The 18,505-nt window shown below is 38.8% G+C and overlaps 1 protein-coding gene across 1 annotated transcript in view; it reads right to left on the bottom strand.

Moving 5' to 3' along the window:
* LOC129041630 (uncharacterized) overlaps nucleotides 1-8,584 on the bottom strand; it is a 118,886-nt gene extending 110,302 nt beyond the window's left edge. The window contains exon 1 of the mRNA XM_054497084.1: nucleotides 8,453-8,584. The gene's annotated coding sequence lies outside the window, so the exon portion shown is untranslated. The remainder of the gene's footprint in view (nucleotides 1-8,452) is intronic.
* Nucleotides 8,585-18,505: the final 9,921 nt, after the last annotated feature.

Below are 18,505 nucleotides of genomic sequence, written 5' to 3'. Positions count from 1 at the left end.
CTCCACTCTGTGTCACTCTGGGAACTGTGCAACCAAGAACAAATTAGGATTTTGTTTTTGCATAGCAGGTGAGGAAACACAGGCTGTGGTCTCTTGCAAAAGTCTGTCTGTGACTTTTCTCACTTTAATCCTATTTTCATTAAACTCAACACAAGCCAGCCAGCAAGTGCTTGCTCACTAGATCACTACCTGATCTTACTTTCAGTTTGGGATACTTTATCATGTATTCCATTTGCTAATTCACCACTGAAGTTTGCCTAGAAGATTTATTTATTCAATAAACAGTGGATCGACTTTGTGGGGAGAGGAAGGGGGTGGTTAGAATGGAGAATGCAGTTAATCAACTGATGCTCCATCTACAAGATACAAAAATGATCTGACTCTTCCCTACCTGGACTCACTAGCAATTTATGATCAATCACCCTCCTTCTTCCTGATACTTCAAAAGCATACAAACTTGCTGTACGTCCTAGTTTGTTTTCTAGGATTCAGTAGTTTCCCTTTCCAAAGATTTCCTTTCTGAGTGGTTTTTCACAACTTTGGAAACTCAGCACAACCTGGCTTTACCTGGCTTAGGCTTTTCTCTAGGAGCCTTTTCTCCAGTGCTAGACGAGAGGAGGCCATGCTGGAAAGCTCAGCTTATATAACCTCATTTGACAAATATGATACATGCCAAAAACCTGACATTTCACAATACAAACTTTTTATGAAGCAGCTTTATGTTTCAAACACAATAAGGCATTCAAAGAGCATGTGATCATCCAACCACCTCCCCAAGTCCCAAGGGTTCATTTAAAAATATATGGGGAAGAAACAAAGCTCTTTCACATAATGGTATCAAACCCACTCTTTTCCCTTTGATTCCCTCCTTTTCCCTTCTGTGTTCTCCAGGGTGGCCAGGCTAGTACCCTTAGAGATTCACTTCACCACCACTCCCAGGGGCTGGGGGGAAACCTCTCCTTTGATCCGAAAACAAGTACACTGAAAGTCCTCTCTGGGGTAGGAGTATTGTGACACATAGCCATTATCTCAAATGAGATAATGAATGAGAAAATGCTTTGTAAACCATAAAGTTTTAAATGTTAGTGATTGTTTTATTATTGTTAGTAATTTATTTATTAGAATTGTTACTACTAATAATAAAATGAATCACCAAGCTTCCTGCTCCAGAGTTCCAATTTAGGCTGCAATGCCTCAGGAAGATATGGAAGCTGCAAGAGACACGGGGAAGAGAGATGTTATCCATCACCGCTGTAGTCTGCTAGAAGAGTTGCTGTGTTTATGAGAGTCCATCAGGACCTCCACTGACTCTAAAAGTAACTTTCCACTGTTGAAGTTGTTCTTCATTGTCATTGATAACGCACCCACGTATCCACACTGTGAAAGGAGGCTTTTATTGCTGAGGCCTCCAGTAATTCCACTGAGAAAATCATCTCTCCGACCTGAAAGGCTTAAGGACCTGGCCACCTTCCCGCCAGCTCCCCTATCCCCCTCCAGGTGGCCTTTTCTCAGACCCCTACCCCTAATGTTGCCCAGCCATCTCCTCATAACTTGGAATCACCCACAGAGAAAAAAGAAAAAAAAAGATTATGATTCAAGTGAAAATCTGAGTAAGCAAACGTATTTGGCATTGAGAGCTATGGAAAGTTGAGTCTGGAGCCAGAGATGGTTACCCGACTCTGCCCATAATTTTACACAGACAGCTCCATGCAGCAATCTTGGTGGGTTCAGAGGAGTGTAATGGGAAGCACTCTAGAATTTTTACTTTTGAGTATTTTTCAACAAATAAGTCCATTTAAGCTGCAATGAAAAGGACTGCCAACTACCTTCTCAACCAGGACTTTAAAAAGAAAGAAACAGAAAAAGAATAATTTATAATGATCAAAGATAAACTGAAATATTAGTCTGGAAGAAATACAATTTCAGGTCTAGAAGTTGGGTTTTATGAGAGAGATAATCCTCCTCTATTTTTTCCAGGCCTATAAATGCAATTTTTATTTTATTTTTTCCCCAGCCCTACGGTTGCTACAAAGGTTGAACATGAGGAAGATTATTGCATTTATTTTCAGGGGGTACTTGGCAATAACATTCTGCAGACCCACCTTGTGCTATTTAGGAGCATAAGTTGGAAACGCCCTGCCAGCTGCTGCTTGTCAATGGCTCTAAACTTCTACTTTTACAGTCTAATGAAGACCCAGCCCTTCTCTATCTGGGGACAATCTGTGAGTTTGGTCAGTGTCTGCCATTTTATATCTCATGCTCATTATCAACAATTAACACAAAGAACAGATAGGATCTTGGCTCTTTCTGCCTTAGGGAAAGAGCAATTTTTTTATGGCAATTGGAATATAAAACTTAATACCAAACCATTCATATTAAAGTCACAGGCTATTCTAAAATATGTCTAACATAAACAATAAATCTGGTTATTATCATTCTACCCAAATCTTTTCTTTGTGCTTTAGAGGGCCCAATAAGGTACTATTCCAGAACAGGAGAGAGGAAGAGCTCAGGTATTCAACTTCACCTGGGCACCCCCTGCATCACGATAACAAATACATGGGAATTGTTCTCCTTTTCTAATATTGGATCACATTTTCTTAATTCCACCTGAAAACAGCTTTCTGGCATTTCATGGTAAACATGTATAGTCATACAACTTAGATGAGGCTACCCTACTGGGCAGAACGTAAATAAGAAAAACTCGCATTGCTCGTCAACCTCTAAAATGTTCAAATATGGGCATAACTGAGAAATAGAGAGAGACAGGACCGTAATGTTTTATCTTAAATTAAGTTTGCCAGTTATACTGAGAAGCTGCTCAGGCTCTTCTCGATCCATCTACTTAACAGTGCCCCAAATTTTTATATAAACATACCAAGGAACTTGTCCCATTACTGGAAACCCAACCACAAACCAAAAAAATCACCCTTCTCATTCAATTTGGTAGCCATATATTCTTCAGGGAATCTCAGGATAAGAAAGATTTAATAGTATATCAAGGAAAACATACAATACAATATTTCCAAGTAATGCCCTTGGTAATAGAGGTGAGTTTGATTTCTACATAATCATATTTTTACGTAATGTAATGTGAGTGCTTTGTACGTAGCCAGCTCTGGGTTTGGGACCCAGTTTTGGCACTAATATGTAACATTGGCAAGGTGACACTGAACAAGTTACCCAATCTCTCTGAGACAGCTTCCTTATCTGTAAAATGAGGATAATTATAGTTCCCATACCATAGACTTGTTGTTGGGATTAGACATGTTAAAGATACAAAACAATTAAAGCAGTATCTGGCACACAGTAATCACTCAATAAATGCTAGCTTTACATTAACAGTCCCAGACCTTCCTTCTGTTGTATCTTGATTTCCTATAGTCATCATTAGCTCTGGCATCACTTAAAGGAGACAATGAATGTATTTCTGAGGAAGAGATCATCTCAGAACAGTCAGGCAAATGGAGAAATGCTGACCAAGGACCAGAGAACCCACTTGCTTACATTGGAGATGAAGAAAGTCTTATTATTCTGGGGATCTAAAGGGAGATGGAGAAAGTAGGTGTATAATTATAATATTTCTAATAAGAAACATATTTGGTCTTTGTCTCCAGTTTCTGGTGCAAAGCTCTTAAAACCCTTGGAATTTCCTGAGTGATAGGAGTGTCTGTTATTCACAACATCACAGGGACAATAGCTCCTGTACTCACGACTCTTCTGGACCTCAGCCTATGTACCTTTTCATTTGGTTCATCCATATCCTTTATAATACTCTTTACAATTAGCTGGTAAATATAAGTAAATGTTTTCCTGAGTTTTGTGTGCCATTCTAGCAAATTAGCAAACTGAGGAAAGGGTTATGAGAATCTCTGATTAAGACCTCAAGATCGGTCAGAAGTACAAGTGATCCAGACTTGCAACTGGCATCTAAAGTGATGGGGGGCAGTCTTGTGGGGCTGAGCCCTTAACCTGTGAGGTCTGTGCTAACTCCACATAATGAGAGTTAGTATTGAATTGAGTTGTAGGACACCTGGTTGGTGTCCAGAGATTTGAATTGCTTGGTATAGAAAAAAAAAACACACATTTGGTGTCAGAATTGTTGTGAACAGAGAAACAGTTTTCCCAGAATAGGGCATGATGTTTTTGTTTCCTATATTCATTTCTGGCCCTCTTACAAGTCTGTAAACAGATTCCAGTGATACGTTTTCCAACAGGGAAAGCAATGGGGTGAACCAGAGCATTGAGAGAAAATTGCCTGCAATCTCCACCACCCTCCCACCTGCCACCAAATAACACAGCTAAGGGGTCTAAGCTCTGCTAAAAATGACAGGTGTGTAGTCAACCTCTGTGTAAGTTCTATTTCCCTGGAAGGGCCTTTCTAAGAACAGAGGTAGACTCTAAGTTGTTTTTTTGTTTGTCTGTTTTGTTTGTTTTTTGCTTAATGGAAAGCCATGCTGTCAACAGATTTTGAGACCAATACTTCCAAGTTAGAATGGTTAACCAAATCATCAAGGGAGAAATCTAGAAAAAATACTGGAGTCGCATGAGCTTTTGACACAAACAGATATGGCTTTAAATCTTAAATCATGCTGCCATTTATGAGCTTTAGGATCTTGAGCAAGTTAGTTAATTTATTCTAGCCTCTTTTCCCATCTAGGGTGACCATTCATTCCACTTTTCCTGGTACAGTACAAGCTATACCTGTTGTCCCTTGATAATTAATAAAAGTTGCCTTATCATTCTGAAAGGGCCCCAGTTTGGATAATAAATTTTATGGCTACATCCATTCTTCTGTAAAATGAAAATAATTAGCACCTCCTAGGGTCGTTATGAAAGCTAACCATAATCTATATTAATAACTACTATAATGCCTTGCACATAGAAAGTGCTCAGTGAAAGCTAGCTCTCCTTTACCTGTTCACACCAGATCTATACTGTCCAGTACAGTATAGCCTCACATTGCTACTGAGGAATGTGCTATAAATGCAAAAAATGCACAAGATTTTGAAGATTTAGTACAACAAAAGAAGATTAAATATCTCATTAATACATACTATATTAAGTTAAGTAAAATATATTATTAAAATTAATTACACCTGTTTATTTTTCCTTTTTCTAGCACAACTTCTTAAAAAACCCTGGATCACAGCTCCAGATGTTCTGTTTATGTATCTGCTAACCCCCTAACCTCATCCACCATCACCGCCTCACTCTTAGCTTCCCCCTGCCCAGGAATTCTTCCTTCTAAAACTCAATGCAAGAATCAAGTACTCTTTCATCATATTTACCAACATGTTCTTACTTTATTTTCTGGATTTTGGGAGGTAAAAGGGCAGTCAACTGGGGGGCAAAATAAAATCACCCTTGATCATGGCTCCCACGAATGGTTTTTCCTTAGGGATAGAAGCACTGACCTTGAATACATTAGGAAAGCTGAAGAATCTGGGTCAACATTGGAAAATGTCCATATTAGCAAAGAAAAAGGAGCTTGGTTTGCCAGAAAAGATATCGCAATCTCTCCCTCGATCAGATTTGCTAATTCTTGTGAATGCTTGTGAAACACCTCGGGTCTCAAATCCAAATCACATGAAGAACTAGGCCCTTGAGCACCTCATTGGTGCTGTCTCTTTGACAAAAAGCATTTTTAGTTGATGGAAAATCACCAGCTTTCACTCCCCAAAAACATCCGTGAAGAGCAGAAAACAGCCTGACTCTTATAGACGTCCCTGACAGGTGAGTTGAAAAGATATAGAGAACAAACTATAAAGCAAATTTACTCCAAAACAATAATTGAATTCTATCATGCCCATGTCACACTGATACAGCTGGTTAAAAAACACAAATGTTCAATTTAAAAAAATAGCAAGTTAGATTTAAAAAAAATTTAATCAAATAGCATACTTAAAATATTTTCAGATACGTAATATTTTAAAAATGTTTTTGTTGGGAAGAATCCATTGGCTGGGGTGGTTGTCCTGGCATCACATGTAGACACCTGTCAATTCTGTCATAGAGGTAAAAGAGAAGCTGGTTTCTTAGCACAACCAAAAATGAGCTTTAGTTACTGTACTGAATTTTTCACAGTTCAACCAACCAGTTGAACCAGTTGTTTTAGCACTGCGCAGACACAAATGTGTACATTACTCCCCAGAAGAGCACCATGTCCCCTGACAGTCTTATAGCTTAGAAGGAGGGAAATAGACAACATGAGGAGTATGTGTTGGATACATCTAATATTTAATGTATTCCATGAGACGGTTTGTGTCTGAGCTCCATCACCTCTCATCAGTTAACTCTCGCATTCACTCACCCCACAATCAAATAATTCCCTTCTAATTCTCTTGTTTGATAGCAAGCCAACCCTGGGAGAAACAATGGTTTGGAACAATAGCACCTGAGGTGGAAGAAAACACAGTGGGCCTCTCACTTCCGCTCTCTAACCACAACAATTGGAAAAGACTTTGGCCTGAAAAATCTATCTGCTACTAAATGGTACCCAGATGGAAATCACAGCTGCTGTCATATACCACCTGTACCTACGCCCATCCATCTTCAGAACACGCCTGGGGCAAAGGAGAGAAATCGAGTTGACAGAGCAGCTAAGAGCCTCTCTTTTCTCCTGCATACTTTTCCTTTTATCTTTTTCTCTTCAGTTTCAGAGCTTCTTGTTCTCACCTTCATGCTGTGGCAGTGCTGACAAAAGAAAACTGCAGCCTCTGAGAACCAGTGGTGAGTAATAGCCCCAGGCTCTGAATACCTAATGTCTATTGTATGTTAGGGAGAGGGAGAGCCAAAGGGAGGAGAGGAATTCGGTCAAATAGCCTGTGTAGAAACAGGACCTTTTGGTGACAATCCTAAATGCATCCAGAGAGTATCTGAGTGTTGATACCTCTCCTCTAATTAAATCCAAGGATCTAATATGCATGGCCTTTAGGAATGCGTTGTTCAAACAGATTTGATTCCTGCCCACAGGCTTTTTAAGCCACTGACCACTTTGAACCTAATTAGAAAAAGCAGAGGACACTGGAGACGTTTAATAAAAGGAATCGAATTGCTGCTTCATCTTCATGACCTGGGATTTATAAGGGAATTTCACTGGCTTTGTAGCAATGTAAAATAAATAGACATTAGATGATGACAGGGAAAACAAAATTGCTGCCAAAGCTAAAAAGAGTTTGGCAAAAGAAGAAAGAACTACTACATAGTTGGTCATTATTTACTGTACAAACCTTTTCATAAAGCAGAGAAGAGAGATACATAGGAATAATGGGCCCTTGCTAAAAGATGAAAAGGGCTTTCTATAGCTTACATTATCCCCTGACAAAGGCACTGACGTGTCCCAGTTGTTACACAATCTTATTGTTCTATTCAGCCATTCAGAAAGCTGAATGAACAGCCCTGCTCTGAAACTTTTAAAGGCTGAAATAAACAGGCCACTCATTTCCAAGGAAAAGAATAAAATTGTAACGGATGGAAATAACTAATTAATTCGTTAATCTTTGCAGACTGCCACGGTCCATTGCATATGCTCTAGCCAGTTAATTAGTCTTTAGCCTGTAATTCTAAAATGTAAATAAGTGCAGTTAGCTAACCCACCAGCTCCTAACAAAAATATCCAGCTGTTCATTATTTAATTTAAAAGGAAGAAGGCTTTGCTTTTCATTGGTGGTGATGTTCCTGAGATGTTAACTAAACACCGTGACCTAAGTTTCATTTCATCACACCTTACTGAAATGGTTTTATTCTAAATTATAGGTCCCTCTCCCTACTCCAGAAAGCTAAAATCATGAGGCTTCTTTAACTAAAGTCAGATCTACCCAATCCAACAACAGGAGATTATTTTTAGATGTTAATGAAGGAAAGGGGTTTTGTAAACTGTAAAGTGCTGGTAGCTATATAACACTGTAACTGTAAACTTGAACAAAAGTACATTATTTATTGATGTTAATTAATAGTCTATTATTCTATTAGATTGCATTTCAGTCACTAAAATCATTAGTAGACTCATTCAGCCTTTCAAATGTGTGTGAGAGGTAGGAAGGAGATCGGTGGGATAGGGCAGAAAGTGGAAGCAAATGTGTTCCTATGGCATTTGAGAAACATGGAAGAAAGTCCTAAAATGTATCCAAGAGAATCACAGCAAGGGACTCCTCTAACAAAGAAGAGGACATTGATCCCATGAGCTGTACTGGTATCTTTTATAGTATCCAAAGCAGAGCAAATCCCCATTTAATTAGGGTGGTCAGAAAATGGTGGGTTCTTATTATTTCCCCTCTAAAGCACTGTGGGGCCCTATAAAGACTGAGTACCCAACTGGCCCTACATCTTTGTGATCACACGGCCTTGGGCAGGATACTCGTCCTCTCAAAATGTCTTTATTTGTTTTTGAATGTTTATAAGAGACTATCTGAAATTGGATAATTTATAAGAAACAAGATTTATGTCTTACAGTTCTGGAGACTGAGACATCCAAGGTTGGGGGGGCACATCTGGTGAGAGACAGCCTTCTTGCTGGTGGGGACTCTGAAGTGGCCCACAGGTTATCCCATGGAGAGGGGGCTGAGGGTGCTCCCATGTGCCCACTTAGGACTCTCCTCCTCTTCTTATAAGCGACTAGTTCCCTTCCCATGATAACTCATTAATCCATTAACCCATTAATTCAAGAATGGATTAATCAATCCATGAAAGCCAAGCCCTCATAACCAATCACCTCTTAAAGGCCCACCTCTCAATACTGCCACATTGGGGATTAAGTTTCAACATGAGTTTTGGAGAGGACATTCAAACCACAGTACTAAGCCAATGCTTCTTCCTCTACAGGGAAACTGGGAAACTGACACTTCCTGCCTCATATTGTTGCAGTTGCAAAGATCAAATACCAAGGTTATGGGAAGATGTTTTGAAGCCCCAAATAAATGTGTAATTTAATTTATTCCAATAAAGACTCATTGCACAGGCTGGGCACAATGGCTCACACCTCTCATTTCAGCTCTTTGGGAGGCCAAGGTGGGCCAATTGCTTGAGCCCAAGAGTTTGCGACCAGCCTGGGCAATATGACGAAACCCCATCTCTACAAAAAAATACAAAAATTAGCCGGGTGTGGAGGTGTGCATGCTTGTAGTCCCAGCTACTTCAGAGGCTGAGGTGGGAGATCGCTTGAGCCTGAGAGGCAGGGATTGCAGTGAGCCGAGATCATGCCACTGCACTCCAGCCTGGGCGACAGAGCAAGACCATGTATCAAAAACAAACCAACCAACCAACCAACCAAGACTCATTGCACATATAAGCAATAGATCAACCATTTTCAAAGAACATAGCCAAAAAAAATCCAACACTACACAAATCTTGAATATAATTTAACCTTTCTTTGAAAGTTTAGAAAGTATTTCAAGATGAGGCAATGCTTTTTTCTAACATTAATATGAGCATCGATTACAGAAATGTTCCACTGAATTACGTGGCAAAAATTAAAATTCTGATGATTTTATGTCCATGGTTGCTTGAAATATGAGCTATCACTAGCTACTATATCCCATTAGGCCTTTCAAGTTCACATTATAAGTTATAGAAGAGATAGGACACCTCCATTGTAAACATCAGTTGACTTAGACGATTTCTGTCAGATATTATTGATTCAGCAATATAAGAAGGCGACGACGTAGTCCCAGCTACTGGGGAGGCTGAGGCAGGAGAATGGCGTGAACCTGGGAGGTGGAGCTTGCAGTGAGCCTGGGAGGCGGAGCTTGCAGTGAGCCGAGATCGCGCCACTGCACTCCCGCCTGGGTAACAGAGCGAGACTTCGTCTCAAAAAAAAAAAAAAAAAAAGGCGACGAAAGGACAAAGGACATGGATTTGGAGAGTAACCAGAGATGCTGCCAATTAAAGATACCCCTTACTCAAGACACTTTATTTCTCTCTGTTGGAACATTGTCATAATATACTGTCATCTACTAAAAAATTACTGTAATAAACATAAAAATCTTCACTGTCTGCCATGACAGGAACCCCATGAGCTGTTATGCCCTTTTGCAATGCAGAACTTTCCCAACCATATATGGTGGCCCTGAGATGTGTAGTTTTGCCCTTTACACCTTTATTTTCTATTAGTACATTTACTTTTTTAAAAAGTATGAACTATCATTTGCAATTTGAAAAACATCAAATACAGAACATTTAAAAAATATATCACTAGACCTCAAAATGAATCTTAATGGCAATCACAGATTTCAACCCCTTCAAGCAGATTTCTGAGTGTCTGAACATAGATGTAGGCTCTGAGACTATGATTTCTAGCTTGTTTTTCCTAAATATTCACTGTGTAATTGGGACACTATTACTTAGCCCCTTTGTTCCTTATTATATCATTTATAAATTTTATAACTATATTTTAATAAAGGTACTTAACATCTAGATAATAGATAAATGGTTTGTCTATAATCCCTAATTTATATACAATAAGTCTACCAACTTTTATGGAAGAACTTCATGAGTTTTAAACTAGTATAATATTTAATTTTTAGTATATAAACATCTGATATGGTTTGGCTGTGTCCTCACCCAAATCTCTCCATGAATTGTAATAATCCCCAGGTGTCAAGGGCAGGGCCAGGTGGAAATAATTGAATCATTGGGGTGGTTCCCCCATACTGTTCTCATGGTCCTGAGTAAGTCTCCTGAGACCTGATGGTTTTATAAATGGGAGTTTTCCTGCACTAGTGCTCTTGCCTGCTGACATGTAAGACGTGACTTTGCTCCTCATTCACCTTCCACCATGATTGTGAGGCCTCCCCAGCAATGTGGAACTGTGAGTCAGTTAACCCTCTTTCCTTTATAAATTACCCAGCCTTGGGTATGTCCTTATTAGCAGCATGAGAACAGACTAATACAACATCCCATCAAATTATAAATGAATCTGAGGCTCTGATTCAGACAAAATAATTTTTTCTATTCCTGCTTGTGTTGTCCAGCCTTATCCTCAATATTTTAAACAAGTATTAAAAATATATTAATATTGGAAACCATCCAGATCAGTTGACTGGGGATTGGTTAATTATAGGGAATTAGTTAATTATAAGTAGTAATTATAATTAAGTTAATGATGATGTATGAATATACTGGAATACTACAGAGTCATCAAAATGATGAGGCAAATGTATATATTGCTTAGGGAAATAAATTAAGCCAAAAAACCTGTGCATAGTATGCTAGTTAGAATAAATAGTAAAGGATGGATGGATTGGTAGTCACATTTATCTATAGAATAAAACTGGAATGACATACAATACAATGTTTCAGTGATTCATGAATGGTTGGGATATGGCAGTTTTCATTTTCATATTTGTACATTTCTGTATTTGGTGAACTTTGTATAATGATCATGAATTGTTCCTGTTGAGAATGTTGTTGGAACAGTTGTGCTGGGAAAATCTCTACCTCCCACAAAGTATTTTGGAGAAAGGAACTGTGAACAGCCTGGAGGAAAATTTAATATTTAACTCAAACAAGTGGCGTCCACTATATTCACACTGGCAGAGCTTTTCAGAATTAGAGTCTTGCTTTCTCTTTGTAAGCATCAAGGTTGATTTTTATGTGTTCTAATCTTAGTTTAGTCCTTTAACCATTTTTCCCAGGATAATAGAAATGAAAGAATGTTGTGTTTTGGCTTGCTGAGTTAGAATGAATGGAAAAAACTTAAAGGAAACAGCAGAAGGAACAGTGAGAATGACATACATTTTCTTTTTTTTTTTTTTTTTTTGAGGGTGAGTCTTGCTCTGTCACCCAGGCTAGAGTGCAGTAGCATGATCTCGGCTCACTGCAAACTCCGCCTCCTGGGTTCAAGCGATTCTCTTGCCTCAGCCTCCCGAATAGCCGGGATTACAGGCGCCCACTACCGGGCCTGGCTAATTTTTGTATTTTTTAGTAGAGACAGGGTTTCATCATCTTGGCCAGGCTGGTCTCGAACTCCTGACCTCATGATCCACCTGCCTCAGTCTCCCAAAGTGCTAGGATTACACGCGTGAGCCACTGCGCCTGGCCGACATACATTTTCTCCAGATCACTGCAGCCTAGCTTAAATATGCTTCTCTAGGTCATCTCTCTATTTACACCTATATCAGTGCATCAACGTCATAGGCTATTATGTTCTCAAATCTGTTTTCAATATGAAAATACAGACATGAGAACGAGCCAACGCTGCTCTCAGGATCTTACAATTCATTCTGCATCTACACAGTCCTGGAGTTCCAAACACAGATTGCCATAACAAGAGAATTAGCCAGAGCACTAACTGTTTTCAAAATAACAACTCATTTCACTAAAATCAGTGAATGGCTTTTTTCAAAGCGTAATTACACTTTCTAGCGGAAGACATTAGGTCTACTGAAAGTAAGTCACCTAATTCACAGATACCAATGATGAAAATCTTCTCAAGGCATTGGGGGAATAAAAGACATTAATTCTCAGTTTGTAAATGAACATGAAATATGATGTGCCCACGGCCATGTGGGTGTTTCTCTGCAGATCTGCCAGTAAGCAGGCATAATGTGCCAGTAAGAAGGCGACGTGGAAAACATAGCCAGGAACTGGGACAACTTGGGAAGCTGAAAGAAAGAGTTGTTTAATGTGTAAGCTGTCGTCTGCACACACAGAAGCATTTCCATGGCTATGAACAAAGGGTAACTGCAGGGTGGTTTATTAATTGAAAATAAATGTCCTTTTCTTTGTGAAATGGCTAGATATTGAAAAACCAAACACATGATAAGAGGATGTGCACAGTTAGCAGAGAAACATCAGCTTTGAAAAATCTGCCAACAAGGAGAAAGTTTAGAATGTATTGGTTTCCTGGCTCTGCACAACAAATAAACCACCAAGGGATTCCCAAGGATCTAAATAATGAACTAATCTCTCTCCTTTTCCCTTTCCATCTCCCTCTCCCTGACTCCCTTCTCTTATGTGCATCGGAGAATGGTGAGCAAGTACCCAGGGAACTACAGTATTTTGGGTCCTCCTTCTCACAAGGCAACTAACACCTGAAAAAAAAAATGAATCCCATACATTTCATACTAAAGAACTGGGGGCTTACTACAAGACAAAAGAAAAATTAGATCTCTAGTTCCCAAGGCAATTTTTCCCGCATCGTTAAATAAATATGGTCAGCATTCAACAATTGTGCTGATGAACTGAGTATGTGGATATACTACAGAATCAATTTTCTTACTTATTTTATTTCTAGGCTCAGCATCAGGTTGTTAATTTGCACATTTAATAATGTGGCTCCATTAGAAGGATCTACTTGGCTGTATGGACCAAATCCTATATGAATGAATTTAAATTTGCTACTAGGCACTGCTGTAAATTCTCCAGTGAAGATGGATTGTTTTGGAGCCTCCCCGATCCGAGCTCAAAGAATCCTTTCCTGATGCAATAATTAAGACCACAAGAACATCATATTACTGTATATGTCCCCAAACTGATACAGTGCTGGGCTCAGGAAAAAGCTATACATATACACAGCACATTTTATGAGATCCAGTACTTCCAACTTTTCTTTCTTCTCTTAGACAGATGTAATTTGTGCCTTGGTGTGAATTCAAGTCAATGAAGTACATTCTGAAGATAGTATTTGTTCATCAATGATGACTAAATGTACAAGGAAAAACTTCGATTACCTTTCCTCCTTATAACTGTTTCATGCATCATAGAAGGAACTGGGAGATAGCATGGTTAAACATCTATATCACAGTTTCTCCTACTGAGCAAATTAGCCCCCTTTGCAAGAGACAGAATTGCAACCTAAAGGGAAGCAAAAAGTAAGTGTGTTCTGGAAATTAAGCCCCGTCAAGAAAGACATTTTTCTGTTCTTCTTGATGTCTGAAAAACTATAATAAAGACATTTTCCTATTAAGTCTCTGGGAAATTCGTTCTGAGCTATACACAGAACAACTAAAAAAACATGATTTTGGTTCCTACGGTTCATTTATCAGTCCAATGTTAGTTCTGATTTTTTACCTTTGGAAATCCATAATCACATCCCTGGACTTCCAGCATGAGAGTCTACTGGCTTTAGTGAGCAAGAAGGTAGATTTTTACTTATTTATTTGACACTGCTGTTTGAGTTACTTCCATTTTCTTCCCGGTGCTAACAGAGATGAAAATAAATTCTTTCAGGGGAATTGTGGATCTGGCTTGGTGGTTTTTAAAAAGAGACAAGGGACTTGTGAGAAGCAAAGGGAAACGGAGATGGAGCCAGGGAGAGTACGGGCTGGAGTGGAGAGCTGCAGCAAGACTGAGGGTGCTGGGATATCTCCAGTCACAAACCAGCCCAGTCGCTCATCAAAGCTGAGCCCAAATTTCCCTCTGTGTCTGTTATTATGAAGCCACATGTGACATGTGCCATTTTCAATACTGAAATGAAAATGGTTAAAAAGATTATTTTATAAATCTCAAAAGCAAATTATCCTCCCCTTATTTTTTAAACCATAAATCGCATTCATTTTTTCTCAATAACATCAAAATATTTTAAAACAAAAGAGAAAAGTCTCTCCAAACATGCACAAAATCCAAACTCTAAATCTTCCGATGCTGGAAACAAGGTTGAAGAACATGAGAAATCATTCTAACAGCTGTTTCTATACCTGAGCTCTTAAGGAGAGAATCTCATGGTGTCACTTAAACAGCTGTCATATTGAGGAAAAGTGAATGTACCCATTGATGTAATGCTCCTGGGAGGCGGGAGGAGTCGTGGTTTCTTTGAGAAGAGAGGGGAGAAGGGTCAGGGAGGTATGGCTCTAACCTGCGAACAGTGGTTGAATTGTTTAGAATGTTGATTCAGGATCCTACAAAGATCCCATTATCCCTATTCTCAGGTCGATTGTACACCTGACAAATGGCAGCAGCAACATTACCAGACCTGAGAGAGTTCTGTAGCTCTCTAATGTGTGCCAGTATTAGGTCTGATAGCCTCTCTCTTCTCTCTCTCTCTCTCTCTCTCTCTCTTTCACTCTCCTATTTTGATAGCTGCCTGCTGTTTAAGCAAAGCCCTGAGTTTCCTGACAGCTGATGCCCAGGTGGTCTCAGTATCAATCTAAACAATTTGACGTGAAATCGATCTTCCAGGGTTGGTGCTAGGGGAGCTGGTGTCAACACAGCATTCCAACTTCAGTAAAGATAATTCTTTCATCATCAAGGGCAAGGGGAGGGAGGACTAAGAAGAGCTGACACAGGTGTCCAAGTTGCCCACTTGTATTTGCTTTTGAAACTCTCATTGTGATGACATCACCCTATCAAACGACTGTGTTTGTTGATGTTTGTTTATGTGGGTTGTCAGTATATAACCATGCACAATTACAGCTGGGATCAACCCACTATATTAAAAAGATGGAAAAATTGAACCACAAAAGGAACTATTTGAGCAGAGAAATGTTGATGGAAGCAAACAGGGAAAGTGCACCCTGGATGGAAATTTCCATAGTTTTAAAAACAATCTGGACAGTGTGGACAGATGAGTGGCTCACAAAAATACATATAGTTGACTCTTAATTGTGCCCACCAATAAAATCTCACTAATATAATAGGTTATCCAGAAATAATTTTCTCTTTAGTTTTTCAAATCGATACGTAAATTTTCTTGGAAGCAGACTTGCTTTGTTAACTATGTTTGGCTTAGGATTCACTTGGCTTGGCTTTGGCACTTCATTAATCTTTTGGGGCAGTATATAAGTTCAAAATAGAAGTCAGAGTGACCTTTGTGTTTGCCTGAATCTACGGTTGTCAATGGAAAGGGAAAAAAAATCTTTGTAGGAGAAAATAAGTAATACTCATGAGTTTAGTTTGGTGGCATGAATAGGGGCATTTCTTTCTTGAATCTCACTGAGTCGGAACGGCTGGAAATGAGGAGTGAACCAGAGCTGCCATGCAGGAATAACACTAATCCTTTGCCTATCAGAGTTGTCCTGAGATTAGGCTAGATCTTACAATCACTACGAAAACTTATTGGAAAGTGAAAAACTTAGATAAGCAACTGCTTCTTCAGTTTCTGTAAAACTAGAATGAGCTGATGTTGGAGAGACCCAGACTTTTCCACTTAAAGAGTGTTCTGAAAACTTATCAGCCTATAAAGATGAAAACAATCTACATTTAAAATGCCAGTCCAATGCATTATAGAGCATTTTCTAGTTTAGAGCAATGTGAAATTAGAGTTAGCAAATGTACAGGCTCTGCAGAGTGGTGGAAGAGTTGTGCACCAGCAGTGGAAGTCCCAGTGTCCCAGTCCTGCTCTGTGATTTTGTGTGGGCTGAAGTTGAATATGCAAACTCTTTAAGTGACTTTATCCTTGAAATACAAAGGAAATAATAAAGAACACTACAAGAGTGGTAAGAATCTCACTAAGGTGACTGGGAATTGATGGTTGAGCATGTTGAAGAATTAAATAGGAACAATGATCGAGGTCTCATTTCTATGCAAGAGGTAAACAAACGCTTTAAAGTGTTTAGAGAGGTAAAACAAATTACTAAACTTGAGTTCAAACCTACACCAGCCGAACCTTCCTAGAGACATTTCCCAAAGCATGGTGAAAAAACATTTTGGGTAAGGGGGACTAAATTCATCTCACTTCTCTACTCCAAACAGTGACCCTTCACACATCAAACATGATCTTTTCCATCCCAACCTAGAGAGTACTAGAAGCCAGAATATTGCGTGAGCTAACTGACAAATAAGATAATTTTTATAACGCAATTCTGTTCTGGTAAGAGATGAAAGCTGTAGCTTCTCAGCACTTTACCTGATTTCTTCATCTAATCTATCATCCACTAAGAAAGTTGCATCACAGTTTGTCAATATAAGAAAATCCACTTGATAAATCAATCTTGCTGTAGTACTGAATGTTTTCCACTGATCACTACTTTACCAAGGACTTGAACTAGAGCTGTAAGTATTTTAGATCTGTTGTGTTCAAGTGCCTTTGTTCTTCATATGTATATAATAAAATGTACTAATGTCTTATTTAGTATCATAAAGATATAAAATATGCAATCTAAGGCAACACTTCAGATAACTTGTTTACCATTCTATGCTAGAATCAAGTTCAGTTCTTGGCAAGTAGTGGATGTTCAAAGTAAGCAAGTCAAACACGTTCTTTTAACAGCATGAGTTGTTTTTAATCTTAATCATTTTATTACATACATTTCAAGGACCAGGGCACTCTAAATATAATTTCATGTTTTAGCAGTATATCAAGTTTACAGGGAAAGCCTCAATCATTTAATTGTGCTGTAGTGATGATGCCTTCAGAAACAGCATTGAGGAGTGTAAAGCAATTTTTCCCTATACTAGATGGTCCCTTCCTAACATCAGCCTCAGTAAGCTTGTTTCTCTCAGGTTCTGCTTCTCTCCACTCATCATCCATTCATTCCACAAATATTTATTGAGCACTTATCTTGTATTATATCAGGCATTAAAGTCGCAAAACTCCTAGAAGCTTTATTCCTGTAGAGAAAGGTGCTTGCCCTTTATAACAGTTTTCTATGCTGCTCAGAAACTTTTAACTTATGTATGATTTTATGTTTGTTTTCTAAATGACTGAGGTTTCTAGATTTCCAAATTGTAGATTAGTGGGACATCAATGAAGCTAATCTTCCTGCTTTATATCTTTACTTAGTGCTGGCATTTTCTCTCCATCATGTTTTATGTCTTTGTTTCTAAGGACCAATAGCCAGGAGACAGTAAAGACTTTCCCTTACTTGATAGTGCTGATCCTGAAAGTATATCTCAAAAATATTCTGGGTTGGTGGGAAATTATAACAGAGTAGGATTTGATTTTTTAAAAGCCTCAGGGACCACATTCACGTAGCTCAAAGAGTACAAGCCTAGCTCTTTCCAAATGTTGCTATGATTTCATTCTCAGTGATGTGTGTCTGCTCAAATCAATGCCATTTTGCTGTCACGCTTGCACCCAATTCATGCTATGCCCCGACAGGAGGTGCATGCAACAGTATTGAGGGACTAGGCAAATTTGAAACAGCCCATTGCCCATTAACTAGTTTTACAAACAACAATGAAACAGGAAATAACAAAGCATGATCCTTGAATTAGTACCTCAGCAAAAATACTCAAGAGTTTTTCCACAGTCTGTAAATTGCTCCAGCTGTGTTTTCACAGTTTATGAAATTGAGAGAGGCAAACTCTAGAGACAAATTAAACCTTGGATCTGGTCAGAGATGATTTTACAGTAAAGGTGTTTGGTTATATGGCATAGTCTATAGATGCACACAGAACTATAAGCCAAACTCTACTGAAAATACAATTTATCTTATACATTGTCCATCCGGAGGGATAAGAACTGGTGTATATCAAAACACATATCGATCCAGATAATGAGGTCTGTTTTATTGCTATGTTTTACCAGGAGAGGATGAGGGTATAATATTTTATTATGAAACAACTAATAGAAGGAACAGAAAAACACATGGAGATGACCTTACTTTGGAACAAAATGAACAGTGGA

Source organism: Pongo pygmaeus, chromosome 1 (genome assembly GCF_028885625.2).
Source record: "Pongo pygmaeus isolate AG05252 chromosome 1, NHGRI_mPonPyg2-v2.0_pri, whole genome shotgun sequence".
NCBI classification, from domain to species: domain Eukaryota; kingdom Metazoa; phylum Chordata; class Mammalia; order Primates; family Hominidae; genus Pongo; species Pongo pygmaeus.
Note: the sequence above shows the minus strand (reverse complement) of the source record. Positions and strands in the feature narration are given on the sequence as shown.